The 21,546-nt window shown below is 42.9% G+C and overlaps 1 protein-coding gene across 8 annotated transcripts in view; it reads left to right on the top strand.

Annotated features, from left to right (window-relative positions):
• The window catches only part of Lhfpl2 (LHFPL tetraspan subfamily member 2), a 143,998-nt gene that overhangs the window by 9,279 nt on the left and 113,173 nt on the right, over nucleotides 1-21,546 (top strand). For 6 of the 8 annotated variants that reach the window (XM_047556756.1, XM_047556760.1, XM_047556763.1 and 3 more), the window contains exon 2: nucleotides 3,058-3,133. The gene's annotated coding sequence lies outside the window, so the exon portion shown is untranslated. Of the gene's footprint in view, nucleotides 1-1,471; nucleotides 1,589-3,057; nucleotides 3,134-21,546 lie in introns of all 8 variants that reach the window. The other 2 variants (XM_047556757.1, XM_047556758.1) reach the window with 1 other exon arrangement.

Here is a 21,546-nt window from a genome sequence, read left to right as displayed (position 1 = left end):
GGGGTCTTCCTGTTGTGGGGAGGGGTTTGGTTAAGTTTTAGTTAAATTGATTTTCTCATTGTATGTTATATTCTACAAGTTTTAGTTGGATAAAGAAGGCTCTAACTTCCTTCAATTAAATCTGCATTTTCCCACACTGTACAACTTTGAAGTTACGTGATTACAAAGTTTTAGAAAGTTGACTATTGTTTCACTTGGAGCATTATTCTGAAACTTGCCTGACAATTGCTGGGTGCTGCTAGACACGTGTACTCCTAAGCTGCTTCCCTGGGGTTCTGACTTAGATTTCTAAAGTGGGTCCTGGGAATCCCTATTTTTTAAACAAAGCTTCTAGGTGGTTCTTATGCTCAGACAGGTTCCAGAAATACCAGTTTAGAGAAACATCACTGTAGAAACCTGTCTGTCTGAGCCTGTGATGTTGGCCCTGGCTGAGGCACACTCATCTCTGGAGTATTTGGTTGTGAAGGGCTGTCTCTGTCCCATTGGACAACTCCATTCTTATCTTGACCTGTTTTTGTCATTACAGACAGGCTCTTATCCTTGATAGAACCAAATGAGAGAGTCCTTTGTCAGCAGTGTAGGAAGTCAGTTCCCTGAAGCCTTTATTTTTAGGAAAGTTTTACAGCCACCGATTACTAAGTGCTTTGGGCATTCTCAGAGATATGTCATTAGAATATCTGACACTGACTTTTCTCACCCGTTTCCCTGCTTTGACTCAGACCCTGGTGCTAATGAGCATCTCCTTCTGAACTAATGGGTAACCAAAATTGGGTGCAGATGGGTCCCACCCTCCCTGGACCAACTCAGTTCTGATCTAAGTGAGTTGGGAGATGAAGGTATCAGCTTCCCACATCATTGTATCAGGATTAACGTCTACTTCTACAGATGCAGGATCCCTCTCAGCTGCACCCTAGAGACAAAGTCAGCTTATGAAACACACAAAGTGAGAAATGGTCAATGGGTATAGCAGGAAGCCTGGGCACCACAGACACAGAGGCAGGTGGGGAAGCCCAAGAGCTGCAGTGTGCACATGTCGGGTGTCATCCACAGACTGGAAGTTGAATTCCAGCAGCATTACTTGACATGCATTGGAGTCTTCATTGCCCCGGTACCTCTGGGGTTCTATGGCCTGTTGTGAAGTCCTGCAATGCAGCAACTCATGTGGCCTTGGCAGGAGGGGCACACCCTGGAAACTGAGTGTGTGTCCATCCACTCAGTGATTGGTGTTGATCTAAAGACTGTTTTTTGGACCATTTTTCCTTCTTGTGAAGGAAAGCAAGAGATGTGAAACAAATAAGGGTGTGAGATTTCCACTTGCGCTTCACAGAAATATGCTTTTTCAGGGGAGGGAAACGATAGAAATTCAAAGAGAGATGCAGCTACACTGGGCTTTTCTCAATCCTGAAGTACTTTATGCTCCCAGGAGGCACTGGTGTCTTTGTAACCACAGGGTTTTTGTTCCACACCCCAGGAAGAAACTTGACCCTCTGATAAAACCACAGGAGCCTTCCGGAATGGCCTCACTGTTTCATTCCTGGAATGGTCAGATTCTGTATCTAGGTGGGAGGAAAAACATCAAGAAGGAGAGGTGTGTATCCACTTTTTGCTTGAAATTTCTCAAAACCAAGGAGGGTTACATTGCATGGGGGAATGACATCTCCCTGCAGTGCCATTTCCCTGTGCTCTAACTGGTTGGTCTTCAGGGCTAGGAACTGATCCAAGCTTCCACAAAACCAGCTGTTGTGTATTTTCTTTTAAACAGAAATGGGTTTCAAAGGCCCCATAGAGTGTGAGGCCTTGAGCATAGCGTTGGCATTGGGTAATAAACTGGGCCAGCTCCATCCCCTGCCCCTCAGAGCTGTCCTTTAGCAAGCATTAGAATCATATGGAAGAGTTGGTAAAACAGCTTGCTGGGCTCCTTCTCAGGGGCCCTGAGTCTCCAGGTCTGGCATGGTGGGGAATTTGTGTTTCTAACAGATTCATAGGTGATGCTAATGCTGCTGATCTGGGGACCACACTTTGAGAACCATTGTGACCCAAGGCACTCATTGACCTCTGAGAGTGTGTTGAGTCAGGCAGATCCTACTCCTGAGGTGGGGGCTATGAGTGTTATCGGTTGGTGGCTATCACCTCTCACTGGAGGAACCTGCAGTTTGGAAGCAGTGGTTCTCTGGAGATGCTGGAGGGAGTCCTAGCTTCACCCCTGATCCCAAAGGCCTTCCCTTTGGTTCTCTCACAGGCAGCCAGGGATGTGGCACTTTGGGTAGCTAAAAAGGACCATCATTGCCTCCTTCCATCCCATTCCACTTTCTTGTATTGCTGAAAGCCTCAGAACCATGCCTTTCTCCTGTGCCTCTCTCCTTGGACTCAAGATAATGTCCCAACTCTCCTGAAATAACTGTAGGGACTTTTGTAATCTGAAACACTCCAGTGGACATCAACCCTTTCTTGCGACTCACTCTGCTCTTGCTTCAGGGCATCTCATTTTGCTGTTTCTCCTGCTTGCATGCTCTTTGCTTCTTCTCCAGTATGGTCAACTCCAGCTTGTCGTTCAGAGCTCAGCTTAGCCCTCACATGCTCTGGAGAGTTTCTTTTATTCCCCACTCTAGAATTAGCTGTTACCTCTGCAGAGGTTCATAATTCACCTTGTATTTCTCTCGCCTTCGCTCCTGTCATCTGCATCAAGATCAGGGTTGCTGCCTGTTTACTTTTCTTTGTGAACTGTAAGCTTCCTGAGGGCAGGGAACCCAACACATTCATTTGTGAGCCTCCAGGCATATAGAGGATGCCTGGCATATAGAAGACCTTCCTAATCCTTCTGCAAAGTAGGTACTGCAGCAGAGGAAACGGAGGCATGGTAGGTTGTGTACCTGGCTTATGGTTGTCCTGTCACTGAGTCAAACCCAGGATGCTCACCTAAGTCTGTTTGCTCCAACCCCTTGGCCAGGTGTCACTGGCTAAGTTCTGCTCTGAGGCTGAAGAGCCCTAACTATGGTCTGCATTAGAAGATAGGCTTCTCCAAATTAACAGACGTGGCTTTTTCCTTTTGTTTTTCAGGTAAACTGGCAAGCTGACCCTTGAGTTCACAGCTGGCCTATACCTTCTGCATTTCTTTAAGAAGCTCCTCAAACAGGTAAGGGGTTGTTTCCAGGGTTCACTTATGCCTTGGTGACTTGTCCCAGAAGGGTATGAAAATGCACTCTGATGATAACCCAAAGCTCTCATTCATGAGAAAAAGTCCTTGAATATAAGTATCATTTCCTCTATGGAAGGAGAATGGTCTTCTGCCCGTTACAGGTTACTGGAGATGCTTGACTGGCCGTCCTCCCAGGTGCTGGAGACCTTCGCATCACCCAGCACTCATTCCTTCTTCTCTCTACCTGGACTAGTGCTTCAGAATTTCTTGAGCTGGGTGTGGCACACACCTGCAATCCCAGCGACTTGGGAGCCTGGGGCAGGAGGATAGCGAATTCAAGGCTAACCTCAGTAACTTAGCAAGGCCCTCAGCAACTCAGTGAGACCCTGTCTCTAAATAAAATATAAGAAAGGGCTGGGGATGTAACTCAGTGGTTAAGCGCCCCTGGGTTCAATCCATGGTACCAAAAAAAAAAAAAAAAAAAAAAAAAAGACAAAAGTTTGCCTATTATTTATCAGATCATTTGAATGAGAAACTCTTTGGAGTTTAGTCTTTTTCCAGCTGTCTGATGAACAAATTGCTGTTTTGTTTCTCTATGCCCACACAATACAATGCTCCTATCATGGTGAACTTTGCTTACCTATTTGTGCATACCTTTTGCCTTTAGTCTGTGAGTTCTCTTGCTATCATTGCCCACCTATTGAGATTCCTGACTTGGAACAAATTTTCAATAAACGAATGTTCACCTGAGAAAAAAACTGCCCTAGTCAACTGAACTAAGGCGTAGCCCCCTTCCCCCACAGGGAATATCATAATGTGATTCTAAACCAATTAAGTGATTTATAGAGTGCTTTCTGGATTAATTACCTGTTTGCTTACATTAGCACACATATATGTTGAAAATTTACCATAATATAGTTAAATTAATAAGAATTTAGATTCTTATCCCTATTGAAAAGTATGAAAAGTCAGAATGTTTTATTTCATTATGTTCCTCCTGAATAGTGTAAGTGATGCTAGGTCATGAAATAGTGATGAATAAATGACAGTCTGTGCCCCTATGCAACCAACCCTCTTGGCTGCTCTCAGAGAGACAACCTTGTTAACCAGACCCTGGGAGTCCCAGCATCCCAGCCATTGGCATGTGACCACTATAGGATTGTGCATGTATCTAAATACATAGGTAGTTAGGAAGGAAACAACTGACTCTCCCAATTTGGAAACCTAAAGGAAATAAAAATGTTTCTCAATGACTTGTGCACTTGCTTGAAACATAGTCTGGATTTTAAAAAATTTAATGAAAAGCTTTAGATAGGTACATTTCACTTTCTCTGTACTTAGTAGGAGGGAGACATTGATTGGCTTGAGGTGACAGAGCCTTATCCTGTGGGTTGGGAGTAGAAACTCCCACTGCAGTGTTTCACCTGAACGTTGAAGCCAGAACAGGACCTGGGTTGTTTCAGAAGTTGGTGGATGATTGAATTCACTGAAACCTGGGCTGGTACTTAAATCTAACCAAAGACTGCTTTTGCAAAGGAGAACATGGCCTTGAGGTTTTGCTCCTGCCTCCTGTCTTTTCATTCTGCTTGTGTAGTAGCCTGACTCATTGTTCAGCCTTTCCAGTTGCTTTTTGGGCATGTGCAGCACTGAAACAAAGAGAAAGAAGTTGTCTTCTCATTTCTGTGTGTGCTTTCCACAACCTGATAGAGGTAACTGGCCAACAAATGCTTGTCAAAGCCATTATAGATCCATGGTTCTCTCTCTGGTGCTGAGTCCTAGCTGCACAGCCACCTGAAAGAGAATTTTGTGAAAGACAAGGCAGTAACAGAAATTTGACTCCCAGCTGACTGTCTTCATGGTCTTAAAATTTTCTAGAGTTTGAGTAGAATAAGGATATGAGATTTGCCCAGGAGTTTCTGGTCTTCATGGAATCAGTTGGTCTATCATACTTGGAAAGTAAGCTAACAAAAAATGAAATTAAAAGGCTCAGATGTTAAAATATATGAGTGGGCTTTAGCCATCTTTGGAATTTGGGATATTCCTGAATATTTGTGTTGCACTATGCCTGAGGTGGCTGTGTGCAGAGCACTCGTGTCCATTCTTCACCTTGCCCAGCATATGGAGAGTGCTTACCAATTCATAATGAGCCTCTAGGAGATGTCTGACTCTAGAGTACCTTGTGTTTTATAATATAGCTCCTACCAGATTTGAAAAAAGCACAAACAATGAGGTAAGTCAAGACCTTAGGTTATTGGGCTGGTCCCCATCCCACAGGTCTGTATTCAGGCATACTTCACAGAGGTGTCTAGCTTAATTTTGGCTACTCCACAACATCCTAATTAGAACACCTAGAAGGAGTATAGTTCCTCAGTTTCCTAGAGATTCTGAACTTGGAATATGGTTTTTGGATGTGTATTATGGTGTTATTCTTTCCTTCAGTAAAATGTTTACACTTGCTAAAGATGGGCCTGTGAGTACTTCTGTCAAATTTGTAAATCAGGGTGTTTTTAATATAGCTGTTCTGGTATGTTGGCCTTGATCCAGAGACACTGTCTAGCTTGGACCCCTCATATTGCGAATAGGCTTTGGGAACAAGTGGAGCAGTGACAACTAGTGGATGCAGCAACTGGTCTACTAGCTGTGGACACAGTGTTATTATCATCCTGGGTTGTGATTGATGGTTTCTTTTATTGCTGAAATGCTGGGAACAGGTATCAGTGCTTAAATAAATAAACAGGCCCCAATCAGGATCAGGTTTTTGGTTTTTTTTGTTGTTGTCATCGTTGTTTCTGGGTGAAACCTTAATCATCAGCTATAGTTTCTTAAAGAGGAAGCAAAATTTCTAAAATAGCCTTTCAAGTTTCATTGCAAAGCTGACTTATTTATTGACATCTCTGGGAAAACTTTGTTTGTTCCATTTCCAGATTTCAACTGATGCATAATTTAGGAACCATTTTTTACTTGAATCAGGTAACTTGTCAGCTATGATTTGTTGACTGGTTTATCTTATCCACTGTAGGAGTTTTGTTGTTGATTTGAAATATTTACAGGCTCTTTTTTTCTAGGAAAAGTTGATTTTTCAGTGACATATTTTGGACTTTTGCTTTACAGGACTAGAGGTGTTGTTTTAATCACTTTCATGGTCTCTTTCAGTTAGGAAATGACTTCCCTGTTCCTTAGGGTCCTTTAAGGGTTATGGTCCTGAGTTTAAAGGAGGCTCTTTAGAAAGCTAGTTAATAAAAGTAACTTTTCCTAGTAGACAAAGACAGGTGAAAAATTTTTCTTCTTCCATCTCTTTTAATGATAAATTACCTCCATTTTATGGTTCTTTCCCTGTAGCTCATTCTTACATTGAACAATTTCTGGAATTCTATTTTCTCAGGTTCCTTCTTCAGATCCAGTGAAGCCTTGGTCTGCTTCCTTTAAGCCTTGCTCATGCTTAACGTTTCCCCCACTTGATTTGCTGTTGGGCAACTGTGGTGCCCACCTCTCTTGTATCTCTGTATCAAGTGAGAAGCCCTCTTCCCTTTATGGCTGCAATCTGAAAAGAAAACAAACAGCCGAAGCTCCCATTGTAACCCAGCAGGCTGGGGAAAATAGTTCTCATTCTCCTTATTCCTAGGTTCAAAGTGCGTGTAACATTTTATGGGGGCGATCAGCCCTCCCAAGGTGCTGGCTTGAGTGGGCCTATGTTTTCAGCCTGGTGGACAATTAACCATGCTGACCTCCTCCTTTGCTTTGGCCTTTCTGGCTGAGTTGACGCTAATGCTCTGAGAAGGGGCTGCTGCTCCTTTGAGCAGAGCACCAGGCCAGGGTGGGGAACATTTGATCTTGTTCAAAGGGGATGTCTCTGAAGCATGAAGATTGAACTGATTGTGACCCCACCAGGGGAAGGAGAATCTCCCTCTGGAGAGCAGGCCGGGAGGAAGAAGCCCTTGGTTACTAATCCCATTGGTCTGTGGGTCTTCAGGGTCTCATATCTGTTTAAAGGAGAGAGAATTGGGGTTGAAGGCAATAAAGAAGGCCTTAAATGAAAGGAGCAGGGGTCATTTTATCTAATTTTGTGGTTGTTACAGAGGAATAAAAGATAGGTGATAATTTCATTAGCCCCCATGAGATCTTTATTACAGTGATAGGGCATTTTGGAAGGTGACTGTTTTCTTCCTGGCCAACCTAGAGTTAGGTTTCCATAGAGCCAGGGAAGGGTAGGGAACCACAGTACCCTTTAAGGTCCTGTGGACAGGAACATATAGTTGCTCCTGTCGTAAGTGGAAGGCTGGAAGCTGCAAGCCCCAATGTGTGACTGCCAGCTCCTCAGGCACAAGATGCTCAAACTGAACACGAATCCATCAGACAGGTGATCGAGTCTAGAGCTGGGATGTTTTGCCTCTGAGGAGAGCTCATCTGTCCTCTGTTGCTGACTTGATTTGTTTGAGGTGTGACAGTCATCCTGCATGTTCCCTAGAGCCGAGTGTTTTTCAAATCCTTTAGCCACGTGGTGGAGAATTAGAAGAGGAGGGAGAGCAATGCCTTCTGTTTGCTGAGTTCAGTGCTGTTCACAGTGTAGGATTGTACCTATTGCTTTTTAAAAGCCCTGCTGTGTAAGCAGGTATTCCGATCTGTGTTTATAGAGAAGGTAGTGAGGCAAAGAGAGCTCATGTGATTTGCCCGAAATCTCCCTATAGGGAAGTGGGATCTGAATTCTGTCCCTGGACTCATGACATTTATTGAAGCTTCCTGTGTCATCATTAGAAAAAAACAGGAGGAGGAGGCAAGGGAGGAAGAAGAGGAGGAGGATGCTAAATTTTTTCCGAGATGGGAAGGTGGTGGTGAGTGGACAGTTCTGTGTATCAGCCACCAGCTGGCACCATTCCCCAAGGCAGCTTGGTTTCTTTATGAAGAGGGGCAGAGTGACCAGGGTAAGGAGAGAGGGGACGGAGGGGATTGGCAAGGGGAGAGGGGAGCTGTCAGTATGACTGACAGTCCTAAGCAGAGTGATGACCAATTTCTTGAGTGCCTGTGATCAGGCGGGAGGGAGGCACCCACTGCCACCTCCCTCCATTCACATTCTCACCGTCAGGTGTCTGATTGCTTTCTTGTCTTTAGCATCTCCTCCTCTACTCTGTAAATTTCTGCTTAATATTTGTGGACTTAGCTCTGAAAAAAAGAAAACTTCTGTTGAGACATGACAATGAAAACTTTATTAAGGATTAAAATGTTAAGTGTTCTCAATCACAGCGTAGGTTCATATAGTTTGTATAAAAATCTATTCCTCCCATTGATTCAGGAGATATTTCCTTCCTCTCAGTTGACAGTGGAGACTGTAGACACCTCCCTTTCTGGTGGGCATGGTGCTCTTGGGAACTTCTAGAAGGCGAGAAATTGGCCAATTGTTTTCCTGAAATGTTGTGAGGGCAAGGGGTGGAGAGGGCAGATCTTCACTTGTTTCACTAATGCTTCCCCATGTCCTGAGGAAGACTCTTTGCCCTGTGGTCCCTGGAGGCAAGAGTCTTCTTGCTTTGGCCCTGTGTGGTTCCTTTCCTTCAGGACTGTGGCTAATCAGAAGTTGGCTGTACTTCAGTGCCTCTTAAAAGCTTTTCTCTCTGACTGTGTTCAGGAAGTTGAAATGTAGTGTCAGAAATGATGTGAGTTGATGAAGAAGAAATAAACAAACCCAGGCAACATGTGAGGAAGGCTTGGCAGCCCTGCTGCTGTTTTTCTGTAGTTTTGATCTGAAGGAACCAGATTTCCTCCATGTGGAAGGTTCCTGTGCCAAGAGGCCTGAGATGTGCATGCCAATCGGTCTTCCAGATTAGGGCACCACTTAGTCTAATCAACTCTGGGATGAAAACATTAGTTTATGATTGGCAGAATGGAGATAAGTCACATGGCTACAGCCAGAGTTGTATTAACGTGGAGTTAAAGTAGCATCTGTTCAGGGGAGCAGAACATTTCACCGTGGTTTAGTCCTCTCTGGGCATCAGTGGAAAGTGGAGAAGAGGAGAGCTGGGAGAGACTTTGTAGAGCTTCTTATCTAAGCTCTTTATTTCAGTCTGAAATACTGAATGACTTGGAAGAAGCCCTGTGAGCTTAGGGGCCCTGGCCCTGGCATGTGTTAGATGCTTAACATGTGTTTGTTAAGTGAATGAATGCTGCAAATAAAAATACCACTTCTGGCTCCCAAGCCAGTGCTCTGAGACATATATAGACTGCAGAGTCAGTAAGAAGTGGTTTTTATGTAGTCGAGATTTTCTTGAGATTATATATAGTTTAGAAAATGGAACTGTACAAGATCATACTGGTTTGTTCAGGTTGGTGGTGAGTTTGAGGGAAAGGCAGACCTACTCAGGCTTATGGGGGTGGGTGGCCACATTGCTCTGCACTGGGGACCCCTTTCACATTGGGTTCCATGTGGGCAGTGCCCTGGGGACGTGGGTGCCTCTGCCTCCCTGGAGGAATCAGGACAACTGTGGAACACGTGGGCTGAAGCTAGCCCTCTCCCAAAGCGCACCTTCCTCTGTGGCCAGTGGGCTCCGTTTTAGATGGATGTGCCTCTTGGTGCTTATCTGTCTCACTGTCTGTATAGATGTGTGTACAGAGAACACTGCAGGTGTGACTGCAAGGTCCGGGTGTTTGAGACTGGCGACAGGAGAAGGGCTATGTTAGAAAACAGGGTAGAAACAGGGTAGCCACTGCTCTCCAATCCCATTTTGAGAATTGCAGTCCAGTCCTGCTGTTGTGGGTCATAACCAAGGAAGCCAGGTCTTGCAGTAGTCTGCGCTTAGAAACCCACAGTGGGAAACCCGGTGTGGTCAGAGGCCACACCGCTGCTTTTAGGCTGGTCACTTAAAGCCTTGCTGTTTGTTTACCTCCCTTATTTAACTTCCTGGTTAATTCACAAACAAAAAAGCGATTTATGATGACAGTTTAAGGAAGTTTTAAAATTTAGAATAATTATAGGAGATTAAATTTAGGATTAAAGATTGCCAAAGGGAATTCGTAATCAAAGTTTTTTTAAATTCACAAACGCTGACCTGAGGAGACGTCATTGTTTGCCATTTGGTAGGTTTTGTCCACTTCTCTGGTCTGCCCTCCAGACCAGACTTCTGGCTGAGAATGTGTCTCTTTAAATGGACCTTCAGGCTTCACCACTTGTCTGTGATGTTTTGGGGAGACAGTAGTTCCTGTTGGCACTGCTATAGTTTGCATCTGGAATGTCCCCCAAAGGCCTGTGTATTAAAGGCATGGTCCCCAGCCCATGGCATTTTTGGAAGGTGGTAGAACCCTTGAGAGGTGGGGCTCTTTGTGGGGGTGTCCTCAAAGGGGCTAGTCCCTTTCTATTTCTATTTCTGGTCTTGCCTGTGAGGTTAGTGATTTTCTTTGTCACATGCTCCTGCCATGATGTACTGCTTTGCCAAAAGCAACAGAATCAACCAGCCATGAACTGAAGCCTCTAAAACTGTGAACCAAAATAAACTTTTAGGGGTCCAGGGGAGTAGTTCAGTGCTGGAGTGCTTGTACAAAGCCCTGGGTTAAATCTCTAGAGCTGCAAACAAAACAAGATAACCTTTCCTCTTTTTAAACTGCTTTCTCTCAGTTATTTGTTACAGTACAAAAAGCAAACTGACACAACTAACCATTTTCATGGGGGATTTCTGTGCCACCTCTGGAGGGGTGGGGGAACATGGTTTCTTCTGGAAACCCCTTTCATTATTTGCCTGACTTCTACTGTTATCTTTATATAAGCTCTTCTTTCTCCCTAGGAAATGTATAGCAGACAGCCCATCTCCTGGTGGGGCAGAAGACCAGCTATAGTCAAACACTGATTGAAGGCTATAGAAAGAACCAGTTGGGTTCTGCTTTTGCTCTGTATTAAAGATCACAAGGCTTATTGATGTAAAGCTGGCAGGCTTTCTGCAGGCCAGAGGTCAATCTGAGCAGGTCTCCATAGCAGCAAGAAGAGTTATTACTGTTGTCTGGGTTATTAGAACTTGAACAAAAAGAGCAAACTTAAATTTGCTCACTGGCAAGTACTTTGTTTTTTTTGTTGAGAGGCTTTGAGAAGTGATTTTGTGGCAGTGTTCTTATAGTCTGGAGTTCTCACAGTAGCTATTATTGACTCGGAGATAGTTATGTGTGAGTTGGTCCCGCTGTGTGGTGCTAGCAGAATGTTTGGGAAGTGAATAGTAAATATGTACTTGATCCCTTAATATCCTATGTGAAAAACCCTATAAATTAGAAAGAAATTAAGAATACATATATGCTGATTAACATAACTTATTTGGGGTATGTAGTCTCATTCATTCATTTATGTGTGGGGATTCTTCTCTTCAGGATCCTTCAAAGTACAAACAAAATAGAGGTGGAAGTACACAGTTACCCCAAATGTGAACCTTGAGCTTTTGTGGAAGGTATGCTAGAACCCTGTAGTGGAAAACTCTTTTGGTATTGCCTGCTGATGAAAGCACACCTTTTTCTTATTTATTTGCTTATTTTATTGTGACATAGTTTTAATACAGCTGTGTTCTCTCTTTCTCTCTCTCTAAAGCACTATAACCATAGTGACAGAAAAAAGTTAATGGAGAGTGATAGTGCTTATGTTTACAAATTAAAATGCTGAAATGTCTTGGAATTCTGAATTCATAGAATTTCAATTCACTAAGAACTAATGTTGTTAGATGATTGGCTTATATCCATGGTTTTCTTTTTGCAAGTGAAGTAGTATGCGTGTACTCCTTAATTACACCCAAAATAAGATATAAATCACTTAAGTACTGTTTTATGTAGAGGAGGAGTGAAAGAATCAAAGTTTGTGGCTATTTTGCCACACAGAATTGGCTCCTGGTTTTACAACAGAAATCTGAGAAGTCTTTGATCTTTTCTTCCACTTGGATATTCTATATTTTCTCTAGATTTCCTCCCTTACTATTATACTCTTTTCCTACAATTAGGATAAAATCCCTGATCACCACCCCCATTTCATCACCCCTCTTGTAAGACTAGACTCTTGGGGTCTTAATGAGGGGACCAAATTCTTCCCCTAGCCACACCACCCTCAAGGAACCTCAGTCTGTATCCTCTAGTCGCTAGTCCTTTCTGGAGCCTAGCTGTAGCTCACAGACAGCCCAGCTCAGCCTGAATCTAAAGACCATGCATTTTATGCATCCTGAAAATGTTAATGATGACATACACAGGATTAGATTTTGTTTGGTGATTATGCAGCCTCTTAACAATTTTTACCAACTGAGAAACAATGGCGAGCCCATCTCAGACTCTTTGGAGAGAGAGAGAATGCTTGGGAAATAGCTTTTCCCTGCTCCATTTTGCTCAGTGAAGATGAACTGAACTCTGGGCTGGATATGTGGAGGGGAGATCCAGCCTTGAGAGTTGGGCAGGCCTGGGCTCTGAACTCTGCTCCCCACTCATAGGCTTATGACATAGGCAAGAGGACTTGATCTCCTCATCTGTAAAATGGGGATAATCATGTCTATTCTATTTATTTAGTTAGGAGGACTAAATGAGGTAACCTTTATAAGGCCTATTTCTACCTGGAATTTAGATGGTGGTAAGCAAATCTGCTTTGAGTAGTCTGGTATCTCCTTCAAACTTCTCCCTAATAGTTTCTCTGCGGCTGTCCGAGGTGCTCAGAGTTTTGTAGCTGAAGTTGTTTTCAGGCATGTAGCATGTATTGCTTTTAAAAAGTGTCACTCTGTCCATGACGGAGCTTGCTGGTGAGTTTCTTGGTACCCTGTGCCTTGTGTTTACCCTTATTCTAGAGGAAACTGACGTTTACTGGTACTTCCTCTGCCTTGGGGATCAAGGGACTTCTAGAATGTGTATTTTGATGTGAGTTAAAATTAATAGTCATTTAACAAATTAAGTTAACACTCTGGTCGGATTTGTTAGAGAGTTTGTGTATTTTTGGTGGAATACCTTCCTGGTGAGGGCCAGTCTTGGAGGTGATCTGCTTTGTGGAATAGTTAAGACCCTACTTTCTGAGCTAATATCTTAATTGGGAAGGGTGAGGCAAAGCCCCCAGATTGTGTAAAAAGTGTTTATGTTTGTCCTGGGAGAATAGCAACATCTCACACACCATTAACAAGGCCTGGCCTGCCAACAGTCCTATGTTACAGTGTGCAGCAACCTAGCAATGTAATTTATTTCCCTCAGGGAAATGTGGTTTTATGTGCCTTGTATCAGTGTCATTGAAACCTTGTTTTAAGAGGAAAATAGCAATTAATGTTTGGAAATAGGAAATAGCTTTACAAATTTGTGGTGGAAGAGACCCAATAAAAATGACTATCAGGAGTTCCCTGAAGGTGTATGTAAGAGTTTATAAATGGTGTTTTCTGTCCAGTAACTTGGCAACTTTTGATTTGTAAGTATTAACCAAACTATGACTGCCCAAACAGCTGGGTATGTGAGGGTATTACTGCAAGGAAGAAAGTAACTGCATGGATACACAGAGGCAGGCATCTGTGTCATCTCAGGGACAGGTGGCAGAGGTCGGGGGTGTGTTTGGCCAGAGGAGGCCATGTCTGTGTCATTGTTGCTATTGTTCTCCTGCTGGGAGATGACAGATGGAAGAGCCTGCACTGAAAGAGCAGCTATTAATCTGTAACTCTTGGTTTGCTTGCACCCATGCATAAACATTTCAGCTCATTATTTTAAGAAATAAAAGACCCCAGCATGTGAGAGCCAGTAAGTACTGAATCCTTAAAGTTGGCTCTTGTGTGTTTGTTTTTAGTATTACTGATGAGTCTGAGCCACCTTAAAGTGACTCTTCAAGATTGGGTTAAAAGTGGTTTCATGATGAGAATTATAGTTCCAGATTTTTTGTTGGAGAACTTTTTTTTTTTTTTTTTCTCTTGGTGGTAGTGGAATTTAACCCATTTGACTCTACCACAGAGCTGTATCTTCAACCCTTTTATTTTTTATTTTGAGACAGGATCTCATTAAATTGCTGAGGATAGATTCAAACTTTTGATCCTCCTGCTTCAGCCTCCTGAGTTGCTGGAATTATAGGCATGAGGTGTTTCTGTGGAGCTGCAGCATATGTATATGTAACTCATAGCAACCAAACTATATGTGCATAGTTCAAAAGCAGGAAGAGAAATAACAAAATAAGGTGGAACTGCTTAGCAGTCAGCTCAATGAGAGTGTGCCTTAGAGCAGGATTTCTCTACCTTGGCACTATTGACATTTTTCAGTGGATAATTCTTTGTTGTGGGTGTTGTCCAGTGTATTATAGGATGTTTAGCAGCATCCTAAGTGGATGCCAATAGAATCTTTCTCCTTCAGTTGGGACACTGAAGGGTGTCTCCAGACATTGCCACATAAGCGTGCCCTGGGTAGGGGAGAGGGCATAACTGTCCAGGTTGAGAACCTCTGCCCTGGTGCGGCAGGGATACGAGATGCTTTTCAGTCTGTTGCTCCCTTTGATGATCTTCGTTTGAGGTTTTCTTTGTAGACTCTAAATGACAGCTGTAAGCCAATTCAGAGCATTAGAGATTTATTCCTCAAGGAGTACAACCTCAGGGAAATCTCTCCTAGAAGTTTGTAAAGGCTACAGTCATATAAAGAAAAGTGATTGGTCCATTGACACAAATCTTGACCTTGTCAGTTCAGAATTTCTCGGTATTAATGGGCTTATGACTGATTTCTAAACTTCGAGTCAGTTTAATACCACCGTGCTGCATCCCTGCTGCTTTTGATCAGTGTTCTGGGGCCAGGGGTCTAGTCATTCTGGCTCCTTTTCAGGCCATTCTGAATCTATTCACTACCAGGCCCAGTGTAGATTAAATTTATCAGACTGTTTGAATTTTTTTTTTAATGTAGTATGATAGAAGGGATTCTGGATTTTAAAATAAAATATCTATCTTTGATTCTGGGTGGGCTTGTCAACACGCCTGAGTGTAACTGAAGTGTGCCACGTCACTTCTGGGGCTGGCTCATGCAAGGACACACAGTTTCTGCTCTGTTTGCTGGGATACTGCTCTTCTAGCCTGGAGCTGCTCTTTAAGAAGGCTGACTATCATAAGGCTGTTGTGGCAGGAGAGTCCCTATGCCAGTGGGTAGTCTCAGCTGAAACCAGTCTTTCAGACATCTCTACTTGTGAATGGAGCCATCTTGGATCCTGGAGACTAGACATCCACCAGCTTAATACCAGCCGTGGCCTCTGCCATTGCCACAGGAAACTCAAATTCCTGACTCATAAGTGTAAGTCACTATTAAAAATTGTTTCCCTACGGGAAAAAAATCAGTCTCTTCATCTCTATTCTACCTGAAAAATGTATCCTAGAAGCTTCTTGAGATGTAGTTTGTTATTCTGGAGATTTTTAAAAGAGTGATCATGATCATACCTACATACATAAGTTCTGCCCACTTTGTTGACTTTGATGCTTTTTTGGTATAGTCTATAAAAATATTACCAAATGTTTAATTACAATAAATATGCCTAACGGCAACTGTTGAACAACAATAATGAAAACGATGTTGCTCTGGTTTCATTGGGATATGAGAGTCAGAGCTCTGTCTTATCCCATGTTATTGCTCTCATGTCCAAGACAACTCTGGATCCTCCCTGAAGTTCACAGTTTGAATTTTGAGATTATTCTTACAAGGAGAGATCAGTTTTTCCTAAATTCAGGTCTGGGGTTTGTATGCACTCTAAAAGATGTGTCTAAAAGATGATAAAATTGGCACCTGTGCATGCAGAGAGGCACGCCCACATGCCTACTAGCAGAATGAACTGTCTCCTGGGCTGAGCCAGTGGAAGGAAAATCATTATTTAAATGTGTCTTTTCTTACTAGGGTACTAAGAGCTTCCATATAAATATGAAGTTACTGGAACTTTTAAGAAACCCTAGCAATGGCACAGTAGTCATTACAGGGAGGGACTGTGACACTTCAGATCTTGAGGCTATGTAATGAGTGCTTCTGGAAATAGGGACTAATAGGGAAAGTCAGGATTAATAGCCCACATGCAAGGTTCTCCTTAATTGGGGCAGGTGGGCTGATAAGCTGTCTTTTAGCAGGTTGGTGCCAAAATACAAAGAAGTCCAGCTTGTTAGAGGTGTGACTGTTAATGCTCATGTCAATGGTAAGAGTCAGACTAACATCAGGAATGATGGTCAATGTTTCTAACAAAGACAGTGAAGGACTACCAGTGGAAACAGACGTCCTTAGGATTACTCTGAGGATCTCCCATATCCTGAGTCCTCTATGTATCTTTTTCTTTCTTCTCTAAGTCAGTAAACAGGATTTAGGAGAGATGAGCATCTATCTCATTTGCAAGCTTTTCTGAAATTTGGATGTGACTGCCTTAGGATTCTTACTAAAATCCACTTTCTGACTTTGAGTTTTGTGTAAAATGCCCTCAGAGGCAGTCCATTGTTAGGGTAGTAACAAAGGAAACCTGGGAAAAGAGATTTGGATTTGCCATTGCACTCTGAGAATGAGGAGTAGAAGAATAGAGAATGGAGAGGAGGAGGAGGAGAAGTAGCACTTCTGAAGTGTTACTACTGCCCCCATAGTAGAGGGAAGTCAAAGACTCTTCTTCAACATATGGTGGAGAGTCTTGAACTTTGATTTATAAACTGTGACTAACTAAGATAAATCAAGCTGTACCGAGTCACATGGTTAGAAGCTCTGACTTTGGAACACACTGTTGATTTGAAACCAGCTCTAACATTTACCAGCTGGGTGATCTTTGGAAAGTTACTTAAAGTCATTTTGTATCAGTTTCCTTATTGGTAAATTGGGTCTAATCATATCTCTTAGGTTCTTGTGAAGATTGAAAGGGTTAGAACACCACCTGGCTTGTTTTAAATGTTTCTTTTTGATAAATATTCTAAAGGATGCCAATGCTGTTTCCTGTCCCTACTCCTAAATCTGTTTTTTTTTTTTCTTTTTCTATGCATGAGCTATATTGATGCTCATAGTTTTATATTTGCGGAGCCATTAAGATCAAAATGGCAAAGTGATGCTACAATATTTCTTAAAAATTTTTCATGAAGTGGGTAGAGTCTTGCATATGGTAATGGTTTGTGTGTCTGGCACTGTGAGAAGCACATCTGTTAGTCTGATTTAAAACTGCTTTTCTAATCTCAAAGGTGGAGTTGAGAAGTAAATTCTTTCTCTTTAAAACGAGTGAACTTTACGCAGAGGCTCAGGTGCTCACGTATGGGTGAGGAGTGAGTTTTCCTGCTATCTCTCATCCTCCTGAGGCCCAGGGGAGGTAAGAGAAGTTTCCTGGCCAGTGGAGATGGGCAGAGTTGCTCTAACAGATTTGTCTTATGAGCTTTGTTTCCTAAGGGACAACTGGAAGTAGCCTTGACTCTTTTGCAAATACCCAGGCAAACTGGTCACACTGCCCCAAACATTGAGGGTGATAGACCAGATTCAAGGCCAGGATTATTGAGGCGTATTTCACCCACAGAGCTCTTTTGAACTCAGAGGCAAACTCCATCATCCACTAGTATTTCCAATAGCATGACTCCAAAATCAACTTCAGCATTATTTCTAAGGCCTGTCCTTCAACTACTGTATGGTATTCTCTGGTGACCAAGGAAAGAAAGTGTTATGAAGTGGCATTTCCTTAGGGTGTTCCAGGCTGCAGAGAGGTTGTTGCCAGGGCCCTCTTATAGTAGTTTACTCCTTCCATTATCCTCCCAGTCATCAGTCCTTTGGAGTTATTGCCCTTCCCACCCCCATTTGTACCTGATGAATCTGAGTCACAAAATGGACATTTTCCCAAGACCGTACAACCAATGAATATTAGAACTAGATTTTGGATCACAATTTTGCTTGATTCAAAGTCTGTTTTAAATCGTTACCCTGACTAGCCTTCTCTTAATATGAAATAAGCATGGGTGGTCCAGTTTGAATTGATTTAAAATTTTGACTCTGAGAATAACAAAGAAGGATGATCACTGATGACAGGAGAAGGTTGATTTTATACAAACAGAAGAGAGTAATAATCAGTATGTGTTTTATAGCAGGCACATATTTGATAGACGCATTTTTATAGATGAGGTGATAGAGGCTCAGTGAGCATAAATAACATGTATAAATAATGCAACTAGCAGGTGACAAAGTGGGGGTGTGAATCCTTTGCTCAGCATGCCATGCTGTGAAATGGCTGGGAGGCTTTCCTTGCCTGTTCTTTTCCAGTCACCTCTAGGGCACATGCGGATAATCCTAAACTTATGAACCAGGAAAAATGAGTATATGTTCCAAGTCTGTCATGGTCTTATAGAACCAGCTGCATTCATTACTTTTTTTTTTTTCCTTTTTAAAATTTCTTGTTGGTGCATTATAATTATACGTGATAGTGGGATTTGTTATGCATTCATTTCTTATCCCAGAAATTTACCCATGTCCTAAAGAGAGAAGCCAAAAATAGAGATAGAAGACTGGTAAAGGAGGCATGACCTCTACCCCTCTGGGGAACGAGGAAAAAGATTTATAGGAATTGGCATTCTGTACCATCCAGTGTGTCAGCTTCTGTGCACAACTGCCCATTCTGTGGAGCTACCTCGTCCTTTCATGCTTTGTCTGCCAGGTGTGCTCTTGGTGGAGTTTCTTGGGGAGAGAGGCCGGTAAGTCTCTGTCCTCCAGCTATCCGTGGACCATCCCCCATGTGTATTATGAAGAATGCTCTTTTCTCAACTTTAGGAGATTATAATCTCTTCAGCTCATTTGGTGCCAGTCTTGAGGGCTCTTTAACTGTAGGACCAAGTGCTGCTGTAAAGTGAAGCCCAGTGCTTTCATGACAGCTGCTGGCACCAGGCCCCTGGGCCATCACTCTTTACAGGAGCCAGTTTTGTAGAAGTGATTTTGGGTATCAGGGCAAGAAGAGGCAGCCTTTGTGTAGAGGAAATGTGCCATGGGTAGGTAGTTGAGTGCTTATTAGTTTACTCTTTCAGCCAAATTATTTTTGTTGCTGTTAAAAATTAATTTTAATAATTGTTTTTGGATCAAGCTGTTGAATAACTGAGCCAAATTTTCATGCCCAATGAACTTTTATAGCAAACTCTCCTCTCTTTATGGGGTTATTATGAGGATGATATTTGTAAAGTGCTTTAACTGCTTACAGGCAGGTTCTGGATAAATAGCAGTCATATTTTCAGGGTTTTGGAGAACTCATTACACAGTGGCATTCCAGTTCTGAAAGATACAACTCATATTCTGCTGTTAGGAGTTGTACTAGTAGCTATTTTTCTATTTTTAATTTCTAAAGGGAAATTAGGGCAAAAGACTGGGGTGATTTTGGTATTTACATAAAATTATTCAACTAGTCAAAAGAAAATCTCCTTTAATCTGAAAAGAAATCTTTTCACAGTATTGGAATTTGAATAGTAAGTAGTGGACAGTAGGAAATGCTCCATTCTCAGTGAACAGCTAACTTTGTATTCTTTGGTCACAAAATATTATAGTCCTTTATTATAAAGTAATACTTTTTGTCTATCTCTTTTGGAGGAAATAAAAACTACAAGTAGTTGTTCTGTCATTTGAGAGAGAAATTCATTCCCTAGAAAGGGCCACCTTACCAAGGACTGTGGGATTTTAGTGAGTGAAGCACATCCCATGCTTGTGTGCATCTGAGAGCTAGTCTGTACCATGTGTGGGAAAATGGAATTACAAAGACTTCCCTTTGTGGCTTTAGTATATTCTGAATTTTAACAATAGATTTTCAGTAACACAGTTTGAGTTCCCACATGATTCATTATACACACACCAGCTGTCTGGATTGTTAAAAATGTAAATTAGACTGGAAATTAAATTGCATTCACTCCCTTGCTTAAAATCATCCAATTGCTTCCTGTCACATGTAGGATAGAAGACAAATTTCTTACCCAGAGTCAGTGTGATCTGGACCTCCTGGCTTCCCTGATCCCATTTGTAACTCTTCCTGTGCTCCTCCTTCACCAGCCTCAAAGCCTTTCTTGCTGGTCCTCAGCTGCCACAGGGCCTGCACATTGTGGCTGTTTCCCTGCCTGGAATGCTCTTGTGGTCTTTGTCAGGGGGTGGAGGGCCTCAGTATCATCTTGTTAGTACATGGGTTATTGAGAAGGGAGCCCAGAAATCTCATGAGCCTGTGTCAGATGGTGACTTGTACCCCTGCCAGAACACAGCTGCTGACAATGGACAGAGTTTGAGGGCCACATGGAGTTCCACCATGTGGGTATTGCCTGCTGCGTCCTGTCCTTGTGGGCAGGCCACACAGTGCATAGCTCCCTGTGCGTGTCTGTGCATGCTGCTCTGGGCCATTTGCTGTCCGCTTTCTGATGGCGGGGCAGGCACTGTTATGCCTTGCTTAATGAGCACTGGCATATGCTTTGTTTGATTTTAGACTAATGTCTTGGGAGAATTTATACCTCCTCCATTTGTTTGCTCACTTGCTTATAGCAATTAATGAACTTTAATGAACTTAAGAACTTTTTTTTTCCTCAGTGACAAAGCATGAAGCCCTGACCACATTGAAGTTGTACCACTTCTCTGTTTCTGGCTTTTTGAGGAGAAACTTACCTATACTGTTAATGTCCCACAGTGTGCCTTTCTTCACCTGGGGGCTAATCCCGTTTTCTCTTTGCCACATGATACATGTCAGAATATTGATACAGTCTCTGCATGTGGACAAACCACATTTTCAACATGGATTAAGAAATAGTCGGATTGTATAGGAGAAGGAGGTGTAGGGTTGGGGCAGGAGCAGAGGGAGAGGGCTAGAGAAGGAAGGAAATAATAGCTCTTTGGTGCTTGAATCGTTAGACTGGATTTTGAGGATAGTCTACATCAGGACTAGGGGTGGGGTGCTTTCCTTGGAGTGTGTTTGTGTTTAGATTAAAGGCCTTTTTGCTGATTCTTTGGTGATGCCCCTACTGTTTGGAATATATGAAGCATGTGAAAGAGGACTTCTTCCTCCTCTTCTTCCCCACTCATCCTCCAGTGAAAACCAGAGTTCTGGATCCCCAGTGGATCCTTTGCTATCAAGAGTAGTCTTGCTGGTACTTGATGGGTGTGCTTGCTGATCTCCAGACTGAGTCTTTCCTGGTGGCCTGCTGGCTGCATCTATGGAAAAGTGGAACAGGCCCAAGGCATCCTGGCGTTTCTCTTCTCCTATTCCCCTTCTGTGAAGTTTCCTTCATCAACCATTCCCTGCCCAGATGGGGCCATGTGTTGAGTACAGAGGTTCAACTGTCATCTTTTGAAGTAGGACCTGCTGTCCTACTCTGCTCTCGGTGGAGTCCCAGAGCCCAGGCGGGAGCTCTTCTTACTGTGAGGCAGGAAGATGGGCGTGTGCTAACAGTGGTCCTCTGGCTTAGGCAGGGTCTTGACTGGAGGTAGCTGTGCCCTGCTCCATTCCATGGCAGTCCTGGTAGAACTGCTTCTCAGGGCAGGGGCTT

Source organism: Sciurus carolinensis, chromosome 6 (assembly GCF_902686445.1).
Source record: "Sciurus carolinensis chromosome 6, mSciCar1.2, whole genome shotgun sequence".
In the NCBI taxonomy this organism is placed as follows: domain Eukaryota; kingdom Metazoa; phylum Chordata; class Mammalia; order Rodentia; family Sciuridae; genus Sciurus; species Sciurus carolinensis.
This window is presented reverse-complemented; position numbering and strand designations above follow the sequence as displayed.